The 17,403-nt window shown below is 39.0% G+C and overlaps 2 pseudogenes; one reads left to right on the top strand and one right to left on the bottom strand.

The window, feature by feature from the left end:
- Positions 1-948: 948 nt before the first annotated feature.
- On the top strand, positions 949-8,150 carry LOC118616827 (annotated as a pseudogene).
- Positions 8,151-11,676: 3,526 nt separating this feature from the next.
- On the bottom strand, positions 11,677-13,787 carry LOC118639049 (annotated as a pseudogene).
- Positions 13,788-17,403: the final 3,616 nt, after the last annotated feature.

Raw genomic sequence — 17,403 nt, 5'->3', positions numbered from 1 at the left:
TGCAGGTTCTTCCCTGGTCAGGGCACATATAAGAAGCAACCAATGAGTTTACAAATAAGTGGAACAAGAAATCAATGTTTCTCTCTCTCAAATCAATAAATTAGATAAAAAAAATATTGAGTTTTAAAAGAAGAAATAGAATCTTCCACCCTAAAACTAGGGAAAAAAAGCAAATTATATGCAAAGTAAGCAGAAGAGAGGAAACAATAGACAACAGCCAATGGAATTAAAAAACAAAACAAAACAAACAAACATAAAATCAATAAAATAACTGCAGCTTTTTTGGTAAAATGACTAAAATTAATAGCTCTTTAGCCAGTGTCATCAGGGGAAAAAAGAAAAGACACAAATTATGAATATCTAAATGAGAGAGGGGATATCACTACAGACCCTATAGACAGTAAAAGGATAATATAATGCAAACTTTAAGCAAATAAATTCTGCAGTGTAGAAAAAAATAGACAAATTATGTGAAACACACAAACTACCTAATTTTATTTAAATAGAGATAGATAACCTTGCAAAGAGTGTTGGGGCAGCAGAGTGAATAAAAGCTACACAGACCATCTCCCAGGACCAAACTGGAATTACAACTAAAATAAAAACAAATTGTTGGGCCCTGGCCAGTTTGGCCCAGTGGTTGGAGTGTCGGCCTGCGGTCTAGAGAGACCCAGGTTCGGTTCCTGCTGAGGGTGCGTGCCTTGGTTGCAGTTTGTCCCCGGCCCTGATTGGTCATGTGGGTGGCAGCCACTTGATGTGTCCCTTTCACGTCGATGTTTCCCTCTCTCTCTCTCTCTCTCTCTCTCTTCCTCTCTCTCCCTCCCACTCTATCTGTACAAAAAATGGAAAAATGTCCTCGGGTGAGGATTAAAAAACACAAACAAAACAAAAAAACCCAAATTGTTGGGAAAAACCAATAGAAAGCAGTTGAAGAGAACCAATATAATCATGGACAGAAAAATGACACCAAATCAAGCCTGGTAGGAACTGCGGAGGCATGAGAGGGTGGGGTGGGGGACCAGAGACAGCAGCTGTTTTAGCTGTGAGCAGCACCCTCAAGGTTAAAATTTCAAGTCCACAGCCCCAAGGGCCAGGACAGAGCACTACATTAGCTATAGCCACTCACCTTGAGCTCTGGCAAAAGGACGGCACACTGGACTGGAAATGTGTGGAGAGATTTGGGATTTGGAGGGCACTGGAATTTTTGTGCTGAATCACTTCCTCGTAGGACAGTAGCCATATTACACAAAGAACCCCTTCCCAGAGCCCCTGGGTAAAGCAACAGCCCCTCCCTCAGGAATTTAACACCACCTGGCCAGGCCAGACAAATGCAAATTGAGGCTCATTAACAGCCAGCAAACATCTGTCCCACTCACTGGAAATCCTCTTGTGCTGAATATGGGAAGGATTTTTTCATTCAGTTGAGGACTACAACCCAAGGCTCATCAAGTAACTGAGACTAAGCCTCCAGGCAGAAAGCTAGAAGATATACGAACCTTTCCTGGGCTTGCAAATGTACCTAGGATAGTAAGACTTGACCATGTGGGTCCTCCCACACTCATCCAAACCCAGTAGAAGGAGCCATAACCAGTGGAACATCAACACCCACAGGAAAAATTTGGCAGGCTCTAAAACCCACTGAGATCGCCAAAATAGTGAAACAAAGAAAAAAATTCAAAAAGAAATAACAAAATAATTCGACAGAAGAGAAAATAAATAAAAGGGAATTGACCAAGATATCAAAGGCAGAGCTCAGAGTAATAATCAAAAGGCAGCTCAATAGCATGAGTAAAGATATAGAAGCATTGAAAACCAATCAACTGGAAATGAAGAATGACGTAGCAGAGTCTGACCAGTGTGGCTCAGTGGTTGAGAATCAACCCATGCACCAAGAGGTCACTGGTTTGATTCCCGATCAGGGCACATGCCCAGGTTGTGGGCCCGATCCCCAGTGGGGGCATGCAGGAGGCAGTCAATTGATCTTCTCTCTCATTGATGTTTCTATCTCTCTTTCCCTCTCCCTTTCTCTCTCTCTAAAATCAATAAAAAAAAAAAATTAGAAAAAAATGACATAGCAGAAATAAAGAACACATTGAGAGGAAAAATCAACAGATTAGAGGAGGCCAAGGATCAGATCAGTGAATTAGAAGACAGGGTAGAAAAAAATCACACAATCAGAGAACCAAAAAGAAAAAAACAATTAAAAAACTTAAAGACAATACACAAAATGAGAAAAGAAAGAGGAGAAGTAACAACAAACACCACAGAAATACAAAAGATTGTTAACAACTACTATGAACAACTATATGGCAACAAATTCGACAATCTAAGGGAAATTGACAAATTTCTAGAAACACAGTCTCCCAAAACTGGACCGGGAAGAGATAGAAAACTTGAACAGACCAATAACAACTAAGGAAATTGAAGAGGTAATCAAGACTCTCACAGCAAACAAAAGCCCAGGCCCAGATGGCTTCATGGGGGAGTTTTACCGAACATTCAAAAAAGAACTAACACCCATTATCCTCAAACTATTTCAAAAAATTCAAGAAGAAGGAAGACTTCCAAACACGTCCTACGAGGCCAGCATAATTCTAATTCCAAAACCAGAAAAAGACACTACGAAGAAAGAAAACTACAGGCCAATATCCCTGATGAACATAGACACCAAAATCCTGAACAAAATATTAGCAAATGGGATCCAGAAATACATCAAAAAAATTATTCACCATGAACAAGTGGGATTCAGTCCAGGGATGCAAGGCTGGTACAATATTCGCAAATCAATAAATGTGATACACCACATAAATAAGATGAAGAATAAAAACCACATGATCATATCAATAGATGCTGAAAAAGCATTTGACAAAATCCATCATCCATTTCTGATAAAAACGCTCAGCAATGTGGGAATAGAGGGATCATATCTCGACATAATAAAGGCCATATATGAAAGATCTACAGCCAACATCATACTCAATGGACAGAAACTAAAAACATTTCCATTAAGAACAGGAACAAGACAGGGATGTCCACTTTCACCGTTCTTATTTAACAAAGTACTGGAAGTCTTAGCCACAGCAATCAGACATGAAGAAAAAACAAAAGGGATCCAAATTGGAAAGGAGGAAATGAAACTGTCATTATTTGCAGATGACATGATATTATACATAGAAAACCCTAAAGACTCCATCAAAAATCTACTAGACTTAATAAATGAATTTGGCAAAGCAGCAGGATACAAAATTAACGTCAAGAAATCGACGGCATTCTTGTACACCAATGATGAACTCACAGAAAGAGAAACTGAAAAAACAATCGCATTTACCATCACCTCCCAAAAATTAAGATACCTAGGAATAAACTTAACCAAAGAAGTAAAGGACCTATTTGCAGAAAACTACAGGTCGTTGAAAAAAGAAATAGAGGAACATATAAAAAAGTGGAAGCACATACCCTGTTCATGGGTTGGAAGAATTAACATCATTAAAATGTCCATACTACCCAAAGCAATCTATAGATTCAATGCAATCCCCATCAAAATACCAACGACATATTTCACAGAACTACAACAAATACTTCAAAAGTTCATATGGAACCAAAAAAGACCCCGAATAGCCACAGGAATCTTGAAAAAGAAGGACAAAGTAGGTGGGATCACAATACCGGATATCAGGTTATACTACAAAGCAACGGTAACCAAAACAGCCTGGTACTGGCACAAGAACAGGCATATAGACCAGTGGAACAGAACTGAAAACCCAGAAATGGGCCCAAGGCAATACACTCAATTAATATTTGACAAAGGTGGCAAAAGCATACAGTGGAGTAAAGACAGCCTCTTTAATAAATGGTGTGGGGAAAATTGGACAGCTACATGCAAAAAACTGAAACTAGACCATCAACTTACACCATACACAAAAATAAACTCAAAATGGATAAAAGACTTAAATGTGACCCGTGAATCCATAAAAATTCTAGAAGAAAATGTAGGCAACAAAAGTTCGGACATCATACGGAGCAGAATTTTCACTGATACATCACCTAAGGCAACAGAAACAAAGGAGAAAATGAACACATGGGACTACATCAAACTCAAAAGCTTCTGCACAGCAAAGGAAACAATCATCAAAATGGAAAGGCAACCCACTGTATGGAAGAACATCATTGCCAATGATACATGAGATAAGGCGTTAATTTCCAATATATATAGAGTGCTCATACAACTCCACAAAAGGAAGACAAAGAACCCAATTAAAAAATGGGCAGAGGAGCTGAATAGACACCTCTCCAAACAGGACATACAAATGGCCAAGAGACATATGAAGAAGTGCTCAACATCACTATTCATCAGAGAGATGAAAATTAAAACAACAATGAGGTATCACCTCACACCTGTGAGAATGGCCACCATCAACAAATCATCAAACAACGAGTGTTGGCGAGGGTGTGGAGAAAAGGGGACTCTAATACACTGCTGGTGGGAATGCAGACTGGTTCAGCCGCTATGGAAAACAATATGGTGTTACCTCAAAAAATTAACAATTGAACTTCCATTTGACCCAATGATCCCACTTCTAGGAATATACCCTAAGAAGCCTGAAACACCAATCAGGAAGAATATATGTACCCCCATATTCATAGCAGCACTATTTACAATAGGTAAGATCTGGAAACAGCCCAAGTGTCCATCAGTAGACGAATGGATAAAAAAGCTGTGGTACATATACACAATGGAGTACTATGCAGCAGTGAGAAAGAAAGATCTCTTATCCTTTGAGACGACATGGAGGAACCTGGAAAGAGTTATTCTAAGTGAAATAAGCCAAGCAGAAAAAGACAAATACCACATGATCTCACTTATATACGGAATATAATGAACATAACAGTCTGAGGAATACAGTAGACCCAGAAACATGGAAGTATGGCACAGACTGACATCCCTCAGAAGAGGAGGTGGGGGGGAAGAGATAAACCACAGAACTTATATGCATGTATGCATGACTAATGGACATGGACAACTAAGCCGGGGACGGGGCGGGGATGGTGTGGGGAGGCGGGTGCCAACGGGGTAAAAACGGTGAAATATCTGTAACAAAAAAATAAATAAAATATTTAAAAAAAAAAACAAAAAACTTATAGACAGCCTAAGAGAACTGTGGGACAACTCAAACATAACAACATCCACATCGTAGAAGTTCCAGAAGAAGAAGAAAATAATCAAGGGTTAGAAAATATATTTGAAGAAATAGTGACAGAAAATTTCTCTAACTTAATGAAGAAAAAAGGCATTAAAGTTGAAGAAGCACAGAGAGCCCCAAGTAAGAACAACACAAACAGGCCCACATCAAGACACAGAGTAATTAAAATGCTAAATTAAAGACAAAGAGAGAATCCTAAAGGCTGCAAGAGATAAGCAACAGGTAACTTACAAAGGAACCCCCATAAGGCTATGAGCTGACTTCTCAAAAGAAACACTATAGACCAGAAGGGAATGGCATGAAGTAATCAAGGTAATAAAAAACAAAAATATGAATTAAAGACTACTCTATTCAGCAGTGCTATCATTCAAAATAGAAGGTCAAATAAAGTGCCTCCCAGACAAAAAAAAAAGGCTGAAGGAATATATTAGCACCAAATTAGCACTGCAGGAAATGTTAAAAGGACTGCTGTAATTAGTAGAAGAAATAGGAAGAAACAAAAATGGCAATAAATAAGTACATATCAATAATAACCTTAAATACAAATGGATTAAATGCTTCAATCAAAAGACACAGAGTAGCTGACTGTATAAGACAGCATGACTCATATATATGTTGTTTACAAGAGACTCACTTAACAACAAAAGACTCATAGGTTTAAAGTGAAAGCATGGAAAAAAAATCTCCCAAGCAAACAAAAAGAACAAAGGAGCTGGGGTAGAAATACTCATATCTGATAAAATTGACTTCAAATTGAAGACCATAACTAGAGACAAAGAAGGTCATTACGTAATATTGAAAAAAATCTATCCATCAGGATGATATAACCTTGGTAAACATATATGCACCCAATATAGGAGTACCAAAATATATTTAAAAACTTCTGGAGGACTTCAAAGAAGAAATCGACAGCAATACAATCATGGCAGGGGACTTCAACACCCCACTGACATCACTGAATAGATCCTCTAGACAAAAAATTAACAAGAATACAGACTCTAAATAATGCACTAGATCAAATGGATTTAATAGATATCTACAGAGAATTACAGCCCCAAACTGCAGAATTTATATTCATGTCAAGTGCACATGGGACATTCTCAAAGATAGACCACATGTTAGGACACAAACTAAGTCTCTCCAAGTTCAAGAACATTAAAATCAAATCAAGCATCTTCCTGGATCACAATGGCATGTAACGAGAAATCAATCACAATAAAAACATTTAAACACATGGAGGCTAAATAACATGTTATTAAACAATGAATGGGTTATCAAGGAAATCATGGAAGAAATTAAAAACTTCCTGGAACCCAGTGCTCCCACTTCTAGGAAAATATCCTAAGAAGCCTGAAATACCAATCAGAAAGAATATATGTACCCCTATGTTCATAGCAGGACTATTTACAATTGCTAAGATCTGGAAACAGCCCAAGTGTCCATCAATAAATGAGTGGATAAAAACGCTGTGGTACATATACATAATAGAATACTATGCAGCTTTAAGAAAAAAAGATCTTATCCTTTGAGACGACCCGGTGGACGTGGAGAATATTATGCTAAGCGAAATAAGCCAATCAGAGAAAAACAAATACCACATGATCTCACTTATTAGTGGATTATAATGAACAAAACAAGCTGATGAACAAAATAGACCCAGAGACGTAGAAAGGAGTACAGTTCAGACTGACAAATTTCAGAGGGGGGGTGGGAGTGGGAGGGATGAGATAAATCAAGGAACTTACATATATGCTTAACCAATGGACATAGACAACAATGCTTGGGGTGGGGGGCGGAATAGGGAGACGGGTATCTGGGCAGAAAAAGGAAAAACATCTGTAACAAAAATAAATTAATTAATTTTAAAAAAGAAATAGATAACCTCATTAGCTCTGTGTCTATTAAAGACATTGAAATAGTAATTTAGCCCCACCCCTGCCTCTACCCTGCAGGGGCTGAGTGGGCATGTTGGGCATGATGGCTTGAGCTGGGACAGTTGCAATGATCAGAGCCAGCGGCCTTGCTGTGATGAGACTGCTGGCCTGCTGGCTGTGCCTAGACCTGGGTCTGTGTAGCTGGCCAGAGGATGTGAATGTTGTGGGGCCGCTCATCTGCTCCCTGTATGTGAACAGGATGAGTGGCCAAGGCTACAGGAAGAAGAATCACCAGTGGTATGTGTGCAGCATAGAGGAATTTATACAACTCAGTCCAGGCTGTGTTTGTTCAGTTACTTTGATCAAGGGATACAGGTCTTCTTAACCACCACATAGAGAAATTGAGCTGGCTATTTATCCAATATATTACTCTTGTGTATCATCTGGTTTTAGCCTGCTTATGTCTAGAACATCTATCAATGAGTTGCTTGAAAGAGGTTCAATGTTCGTTTTCACCAGATCAGTTTCAGACACTGCTTAAAGTTAATGCAGACTGGAAAACCCATTGACTTCCTGATTTGAGTGCCGGAGATGGAGAAGTCACAAAAATCTTGAGCCCTCATTTTGAAGAAATGTATACCATTTAACTGTCTGTAACTATGATATGGCAATTTCAGAGGAAGAAATAGAGTGCTCAATATACATGAATGGCAAAATACAGGATTCCAGCATGATGTCATCAGCTGCTTGATTTGCTGGGCCACTGTGACCAGCTTCTGACTTTATTCAAAGATCAGAAATGTCTTGGAGCCAACTAGAGGCAGGGTCATCCTTGTCCTGGTCTTACCCTCTCATGTCTATGTGAAAAACATGGATGGCAAATGGGAGAAACCATCAGAAATTTTGGAAATCAAGGGACAGAATTGGGAAGAACAAGTAAACAGTCTGCCTGAAATTTCCAGAAAAGCTGGTTTTGTTACTGAAGCTTTCACCAGACTACCATAATTATGTGGAGGTGACATGTATAATGACTATGTTCTGGATGACAACTGTCTTTGTTCTCAAACCAATGTAAACCTGTGGAGGCCAGAGTCTTCATAGTCTATCCCAAGAGTGTACCTTCTGGAAGAGGGTCTGCATTCTTGATTATATGAAGGGAGTATCGTTGGGGACTACCATTCTAAATAGCATGTAGGAATTTAAAAAGCTAAAATACTATTTATTTCTTTATAATGTATAAAAGAAATGTTTTTTTAAAAAATAAGAGCCCATCTTTTTGAGTCCTTTTATCAGTTTGTACTCAGTAATGCAGATCTCATGTCAATTATGGAAGATATTTTTTATTCTTAATTGCAGTGGGGACTTCTTCCCTGTCCAAGCAATAATCGTGACTTCACATGAAGCCAATAAATATAGATTGTTTTTAATAAAATGAAGACTGGCAATAAAGATGTCCATTCAGTTGCAAATACTGATTATAAGAAATAGCCACTGGTACTCTTTTATGTTTAGACAGTCCTTCTGTCATTATTTAAGAAAATGTTTTTAATCATGCTAATAAACTATTTTGGAGATTAAAAAAAAGAAATTATAATTTGAAACCTTTTTCCACGCAATAAAACTTTAAGCCCAGATCTCTTTACTGGTGAATTTTACCAAGTAATTAAAGATATCATATCAATTCTGTGCAAACACTTCCAGAAAATTTAAAAAGTGAGACAATTGCCAACTCATTCTATAAGTCCAGCATTATGCTGAACACAAAACCAAAGATATTACAAGAAAAATATAAAACACACTGATATCTCTCATGAACATAAACACAAAATTTCATAGACAAATTTTGGCATATTAAATCCAACAATCTATGAAAGGGATAATATATTATGATCTAGTGTAATTAATATCAGGAATATAAGATTTATTAAACATTCAAAAATCAAACTATAATTTACTATCTTGACACTAAGAATTAAAAACTATATAATTATCTCAATAGATGCAGGGAAAATATTCACAAATATTAAACATATTTTCATGATTAAAAAACCTCTTAGTAAAAGTGAAACTATTTACCCATTAAACAATTCTCTATGTCCTATGCACTCCATCCCTTGACAACCACTATTCTACTTTCTATTTCTATGAGTTTGACTATTTATACCCCATATAAGAGGAATCATAGAGTATCCATGTTTTTGTCACTGGCTTATTTCATGTATCATAATATACTCAAGGTTTATTCATGTTGCAACATGTGACAGGATTTTGTTTGGAAGGCTGAATAATATTTCATTGCACATAAATGCTACATTTTCTTTTTTTTTTTTTTTTTGGTGGTGGTACATGCCTTTAGTGGGAACCGAACCCGGGACTCTGGTCCACAGGCCGACGCTCAACTGATGAGCCAACCTGGCCAGGGCGATACTAGATTTTCTTCATATATTCATTTGTTAATAGATATTTAGATTTTTTCCACCTGTTGGCTACTGTGAAGAATGCTTTAATGAACAAGGATACTCAGATATCTCTCTGATTTTTTTTAGATATTTACACGGAAATAAGTTTTCTAAATCATACAGTAAATTTTTAATTTTTTAAGGAACATTGATAAGTATTCTTTTCTATAGCAGCTGCACAATTTTAAATTCCTATCAACAGTGCTCAAGGGTTCTAATTTCTCCACATCCTTGCCAACACATTTTATTTTATATATATATGCATATATATATATATATATATATATATATATATATAATAGGTGTACAATGACATCCCGTTGTGGATTTGATTTGCATTACTCTAATAATTAGTGATGTCATTATTTATTTACTTATTTTATTTTTTTGGTTAATCCTCCCCTGAGGATAGTTTTCCTTTGATTTTTTTAGATTAAGTGGAAGGGGAGCGATGGAGAGAGAGAGAAATACATCGATCGATTGCTTCCTGCACAACCCCAACCAGGGCCAGGGACAAACCTGCAACCCAGGTACATTCCTTTGACTGGGAATCGAACCTGTGACCCTTCAGTCCACAAGCCAACACTCTAACCACTGAGAAAAACCGACCAGGGCAGTGATGCCATTATTTAATAGTAAAGATACATTAAGAAAAATCCAAGGGAACAAAGCTTTTAGTCCTACGTCTGTGTTGCTGCTGCTGCTGTTGTTTTACAGTCATATAAACTTGCGAACCTAGACTCATAGGCTCTTAACCAAGCTCTACTACTTATTAGCTGAATGTCCTTGAGCAGGTCATGTTATCTCCCTTGCCACAGCTTCCTCATCTTTAAAATGGGAATAATAAAGTTATCTATGTTATAGGGTTGAGGGTTAAATTATATACTTAGAAAAATACCAGGTAGAGGGTAAATGCTATGTAAGTACTTGTTATTGTGGTTCTTAAGATTGTTTTTATTCACATAGAAAAGAAATTACCTGAAAAAATGAATTTAAAAATTTTTAACTTGGGGAGAAAAAAAATAAGAATTTATTAAAGCCACTATTGTTCTTTTCTTGTGAATTATTTTCCCCCTTATTGATTTTAGAGAGAGAGGAAGTGAAAGAGAGAGAGATATGGAAACATCAATGAGGGAGAACATCCATTGGCTGCCTCCCGCATGCCCCCTACTGGGGATAAGGTCCACAACCAGGGCATGTGCCCTGACTAGAAATTAAACCAGCAATGTCTTGGTGCTTGGGTCAATGCTCAACCACTGAGCCACCCTGGCCAGACTTCTCATGAATTTTTACTTTTCCATTCATATCGACAGAAAAGAATAATCGTATAAATACAATAGTGAGATAGCTGTGTACACCCAATTATATTTTATATAAACTAATCATAAAATTAGCTTATTTTGTTTAGTATAATTTATTCCACTAAATTAACCAAAAATGATGTATGGCAAGAAAGGAGGATAGGTCATCTGGTGTGAGAAACTGGTTGCAATTTGGCAGATGTTAATAATAATTGTTAACATTTATTGGGTGTTCTCTAAGTGTTAAGTCATTCTTCTAAGCACTTTACTTGTAGTGACTCTTACAAGTCTGACAACACATTTAGGAGTAGATGTTAATATTATCTCCATTTTTCAGATGAAGGAATTGAGGCCCTGACTGGGTAAACAGCCCAAGATTGTACAACTACTCACTGGGAGAAAACAAATAATCCATACATAAATCATTGAGAATTAACTTTACACGGTGAAGAAAAGAATGTTACTAATTATTTAAAAGAATCTTTATTGAATGAAATTAGATGTGATATATTTTAGTCGTGACGATATTGGTGCCAATTTGATTTCAGATAATATATATTTTTTAAGTTCTAGTACATAAATAACTGGGTGGGTAAAATTAATGCAAGACTATTTCAAAGAAGTGTCTTTTTATTAAAAAAAATTTTTAAGTTACCTAGAATATTTAATTGATTATGGTGATATTATAGAAATAGCAAGAATCAAAAAAGTTTAAAAAAACCTGCTAAGTGGTACATAATAGTTTCAGGGTTTTATGAAGTTATTGCTGGTCTACATACATTCTGGGAGGTGGCGGTGAAGGAAGGCAATGTCCCAGCAGGCACAGGCGGGGTCACTGGCCTCAGTCCTGGTGCCTCTTGGCCTTGCCCTTCTTTTTATCCTTAGGTTGCTGCTTAAGGGGGCAGACGCAGGCGTACACTCCGGTGATGGCCTTGGGCAGGTTGGTGCCTTTGCTCCACTTGTTCTTCTCTCGGTCATACACCTGGACCATGGCCCTCCCTCGCAGCCACGCCTAACTCGCTGTTGGCGTGCAGCAGCGGGTCCACTCGGGTCCACCGGTTACACTGCAGGCTGTAGGCCTCGATGCCCAGCACGTGGAAACACTCCATGGACTCAAAGCTGTCGTCACTGCCTCCAATGGAGTAGACGTGGTCCTCCAGGTTGCACTTGCTGAGCCAGCCCCGGGCTGTGTTCACCAGCCGGCGCTCCTCCCACGTGTCCGTCGGCTGCTGCCACAGCAGATTCTTACGATATGGGCCGATCTGGTAGTCATGCCCCGCCCTCCCCTCCCCCCCAAGATGTACACAAAGTCTTTGTAGATGGTGCCCGTGTGGCCATACGTGAATCTTGGCAAGCCGGCCATGTAGGACCAAGAGTCGATCCTGGGACTGTAAGTATCTACCGAAAAGAGAGCTCCATTCTCATTCCGGCCACGGACGGCCACCAGCATGTCTTCAAGGGAGACGTGGTAGAAATCCACAGGCGCTGGTTCATAGAGGCCACCTTGATCCACTGTTTACAACGGGGTCATACTTATAAAGAAGATTGGATGCTGAGTCCCCTCCATTGACCCTGGAGAAGCTGCTACCAGCGATGAAGACGAACGCTTCCAGCACGGCAACACAGTGGTGGCTCAGTCGGGCTGGGTGTCTCCTTAACCCACTGCTCGCTCTTGGTGTCTAGGTAGCAGGTGTCATCACTGAGCTCCAGACACCACTCAGAGACCTTGCAACCCACAAACAGCAGGCGCTCCTTTTGGTGCGGAGCGCTGTGCGCTTGGTCTTTATGACCAGCTGGGTCGCCAGGCTATTGTGGTAGCACACACCCTCCTCAGTGAAGCGCTCACAGTTGGCCTCCCTGGGCAGCAGTGAGCACACTGCTAGCTTGATTCGATGCAGCAGGTCGTTCTTGGCGAGGTGTGGGAAGTGGATGTGCTCAAAGGAGTGTCTTTTTATATGGTACACATTTTTTTTTCAGAACTTAGTTAATATTGTCATGATAACTAGCCATTTTTCTGCAAACTGAAGTAAATATTCCTATGTCTTACATTAATCTATCCTTTGAATTGATATATTACTCATACTATATCATTTGGATGATGGTTTTTTTAAGAGTTCTTGTAATTGTTTCTTAAGAGTCCTGATTTTGTGTGTGCATGTGTTAGTCATTCTCAACTGGGGGGCAGTCTCCACCCAGGGGATATTAGTCAATGTCTGGAGACACTTTTACTACTGGCATTTAGAGAGTTGCTGCTAAACATCCTAATGCTCAGAGCACAAAACAGGCCCCCACAATAATGAATTTAAGAGTATCAAGGTTGAGAAATCTTTGTGTGTGTGTGTATTTGTCTAATATGCATGTATGTCAATGTCATTAAAACACAGAGATAAAAAAGAAATCATTTTTTAGATCGTACTTTGTTTTCAAATGCCAGTATTAATTTTTTTTATTATCCAATTACAATTGATTGCTTCCAAACATATTGCCGCTTGACAAGATTTTATAAATATATATTGAGCTCCTATTCTTTGCCAGGTACCATGCTAGACACTAGAGGTAGACATCATTTCTGCCATCCTTAAACTTATTATATCTTCCTAAATGAGTATTAATTTTTATCAGCCTAGATTAGGCTGTTTCAAAGCATGTTATAGTCTCAAAAAAGAGAGAAGGAAATTGTTGGCTGTTGACTGTCTCAACTCAAGATACAAGTATAAAATTAAATTAAATCAATAAAACTGGTCATTGTAGGATTGAGTATACAGATGATGTGTTATAGAATTGCACACCTGAAACCTATACAATTGTATTAACCAATGTCACTCCAATAAATTCAATCAAAATATCACTTTTCTCCACATCAAGCATTAGTTCACATTGATATTTGCACATTTTTCTACTTTAGTTATAGTCATTTGAAACATAATCTTACCTTTGAAATCTCAACTGCATGCTTTGTTAAACCTATATTCCTGTTTTTTTTCTTCAGTATTTATAGTGGATTTATATTTTTGTCTTGTTGCTGCCCTAACCCGGCCCAATCCCCCCCTAAAAACAAAAGAAAGCACTAACACTTAATGTAATCATATCCAAAGTCACACACGAGGTTTCAGCTCCATACTAACTCTGCATGAATGTATAGTTAGATATAATTGTGTATATATCTTTGTTTATTAAATTCTCCTAAAAATATCATCATTTGAAGGTAATAACATTATATATGTTAACAAAATATATGTGTGTGTGTGTGTGTGTGTGTGTGTGTGCGTATATTCATACATCAGGACATACTTATAGAAAGGAAGGGAGAGAAAGACAGAGAGAAACTTTGATGTGAGAGAGAAACATTGATCGGTTGCCTCACAAATTTGCCCCAACCTGGAATCAAACCCACAATGTAGGTATGTGCCCAGACCAGGAATAAAACCCACAACCTTTTTTTTTTAACTTATCTTTATTGTTGAATGTATTACAGATGTCTCTCTTCCCCTGCCCCTTTAACCCCCTCCTCCCCAATCCCACCCCTCTCCTGCTTTCCCCACACTATTGTCTGTGTCTATTGGTTATGTATATATGCATTTAGTCCTTTGGTTTCTCCCTCCCCCCCCGGCTTTCCTTTTGAGGTTCATCAGTCTAACAACCACTTTGTACTTCTTAATCCCTTCATTTTTTTTTTTTTTTTTTACCCAACTCACCTTCCATCTGGCAACCAATAAAAAAGTTATCTGTATCTATGAGTCTGTTTCAGTTTTGGTTGCTTATTTCATTTGTAGATTCAATTGTTGATATATATTTATTGCCATTTCATTTGTCATATTTTTTATCTTTCTTCAAGAAGACTCGTCAACATTTTATATAATACTGGTTTGATGGTGATGAACTCCTTTAGCTTTGTTTCGTCTGGGAAACTCTTTATATGGCCATTTATTCCAAATTATAGCTTTGCAGGATAGAGTCATCTTGGTTGTTAGTCCTTGCTTTTCATCACTTTAAATATTTCTTGCCACTCCCTTCTGGCCTGCAAAGTTTCTTTTGAGAAATCAGCAGACAGCCTTATGGGAGCTCCGTTGGAGGTAACTAACTGCTTTTTTCTTGCTGCTTTTAAGATTCTCTTTTTGTCATTAACCTTTTGCATTTTGATGATGATGTGTCTTGGTGTGGACCTCTTTAGATTCATCTTGTTTGGAACTCTCTGTGCTTCCTGAACTTGTATGTTTGCTTCCTTCACCAAGTTAGGGAAATGTTCTGTCACTATTTTTTTTAAATAGGTTTTTAATTTCTTACCCTCTCTCTTCTCTTTCTGGCACCCCCATAATGTGAATGTGAGTTCATGCAAAGTTGTCCCACAGCCTCCTTATACTGTCCTCATTTTTTTGGATTCTTTTTTCTTTTGCCATTCTTATTGAGTGTTTTTTCTGCTTCCTTATATTCCAGTTCAATGGTTTGCTTCTTGGCTTCACCTATTTTACTATTGATTCCCTGTAAATTATTCTTTATTTCAGTTAGTGCATCCTTAATTTTGGACTGGTCCTTTATTATGCTCTTGAGGCCCTCATTAAGTTCACTGAGTGTCCTTATAAGCAGTGTTTTGAACTCTGCATCTGTTAGATTGTTTATCACCATTTCATGTAGTTTTTTTTTCCTGGAGTTTTTTTTTTTTCTTTCATATGGGACATATTTCTTTGTCTTCTTATTTTGGCTGCCTCCCTGTGTTAGTTGCTCTGTATAAGGTAGAGTTGCTATGTCTCCTAGGCTTCCTTGGGTGGCCTGTTATAGTAGGTGTCTTGTAGGGTCCAGTGGCACAGCCTCCCTGATCACACAGCTTGGTCCTTGGGGTGTACCCCTTTGTGGACTTCACACCCTTCTGTTGTAATTGAGTCTTGATTGCTGTCAGCATGTCAATGGGAGGGATTTACTCAGGCTGATCAGCTGCAGAGACTGGTTGTGCCCACTGACCACCAACTTCTGACTACCTTGGATGATCAGCTGTGCAGGGACCCACCACACAGAGCAAGACTTACTTCAGCAGAACTCTGGTACCCCCTGATTCCATTCTTTGAGTGTGTCATTTGTGGAGGTGGTTGGGTCATGGTGCTTCTATGTGGTCCGAAGCTGTCCACTGGGTGTGCTGGCTCTGGGGCAAGGGCAGCCACTGCCTGTGTTCTACTTGGGGCCACCAGGCATAAGCTACAAAGTGATCTGCTAATGGCTGGTTCTTGTTCTGGGCTTGGAGGTACCCAGGCAAAGGCAAGCTGTGGACCAAGGCTGGCTGCTTCTAGTTCCGGGTCTGGGACCACTTATCAAGAGATATGGGGCTCACTGTGTCCAGATGCTGTGTGTTTGAGAGAATTTAGGAAAATTGAAGCAGGAACCAAAATAGGCCAATCCTATGGTAAAGCCACTGGAAACAGCTTGGGTGGGCCCAAAAGTTGGGTGGGGCAGGGCCTCAGGGAATCACCAGGGCAGGACAAACAGTGTGAACCAGGTTGCTGGAGTCCCTGATATGGTGGCCTTCTGCCTGCCCTATGGGGAAAGGGCTCACCAAAATAACATTGGCCTCCACCAGCTAGTCTGTCCAGGAGAAAGCTGCCTCTGCAGTCCCCGCTCCTATGCCAAATAACTCAGTTCTTCCTTGTATCTCTCTGGTGCCTTTCAAGCTGCCTCCCCTCTGCAGTGGAGCTCAGAGGGAGCTTATTCCAGTAAGTTCGTGTGTAGGCCCTTTAGGAGGAGCTGCTGGGGGCTCCAGCAGCCTCAGCTTCCCTCAGCCTCAATTTCTGCTGGATTTTACAGCCAGAAGTTATGGGGACTTCTCTTCCTGGCACTGGAACCCTAAGCTGGGAGCCTTGTGTGGGACAGGGACCCCTCACTCCTCAGGGACCCCTCACTTCACAGCTGAGGTATCCCGCCTGAATTCTATCCACCACATGTGAGTGTGAGTCCAGCCTGTCCATGCCTCCACCCCTTCTACCAGTCTCTATGTGGCTTCTTCTTTAATTTCATAGTTGTAGAACTTTCATTCAGCTTGATTTCAGGGAGTTCTGAAGGATGATTGTTCTGTCGTTTAACTGTAATTTTGATGTGGTTCACAATCTTTTTTGGTGAATGGGATGACATTCCGATCAACTGAACCAACCAGCTAGGCAAAAATGTACGTTCTTTATTGATCATCTTGTTTCAAAACCCATTCAGCTTATCCCTGTGAAGAATCCTTTTCCTAACAAAGCAGTAGGAATGAAGGATGTACAAACATCCAGATCAGGTGAATTCTGTAATTCATATTTAACCCTAGAAATGAATACACAAAAATATTTCACATTCTCACAGTCTTCTTATTTCTGATTTTTATTTTTATTTTCTGCAAATTTCTAAATTAAATTTATTGTGGTGGCATTGGTTAATAAGATCATATAGGGTTCAAGTGTACATTTCTATGATACATGATCTGTATATTGCACTGTGTACCCATCATCCAAAGTTAAATCATCTTCCATCACCATATATTTGGCTCCCTTTACCCTGTACTAACCCCAACCCCCTTCCCTCTGATAACCACTATACTGTTGTCTGT

Source organism: Molossus molossus, unplaced genomic scaffold, assembly GCF_014108415.1.
Source record: "Molossus molossus isolate mMolMol1 unplaced genomic scaffold, mMolMol1.p scaffold_m16_p_1, whole genome shotgun sequence".
Lineage (NCBI taxonomy): Eukaryota > Metazoa > Chordata > Mammalia > Chiroptera > Molossidae > Molossus > Molossus molossus.
This window is presented reverse-complemented; position numbering and strand designations above follow the sequence as displayed.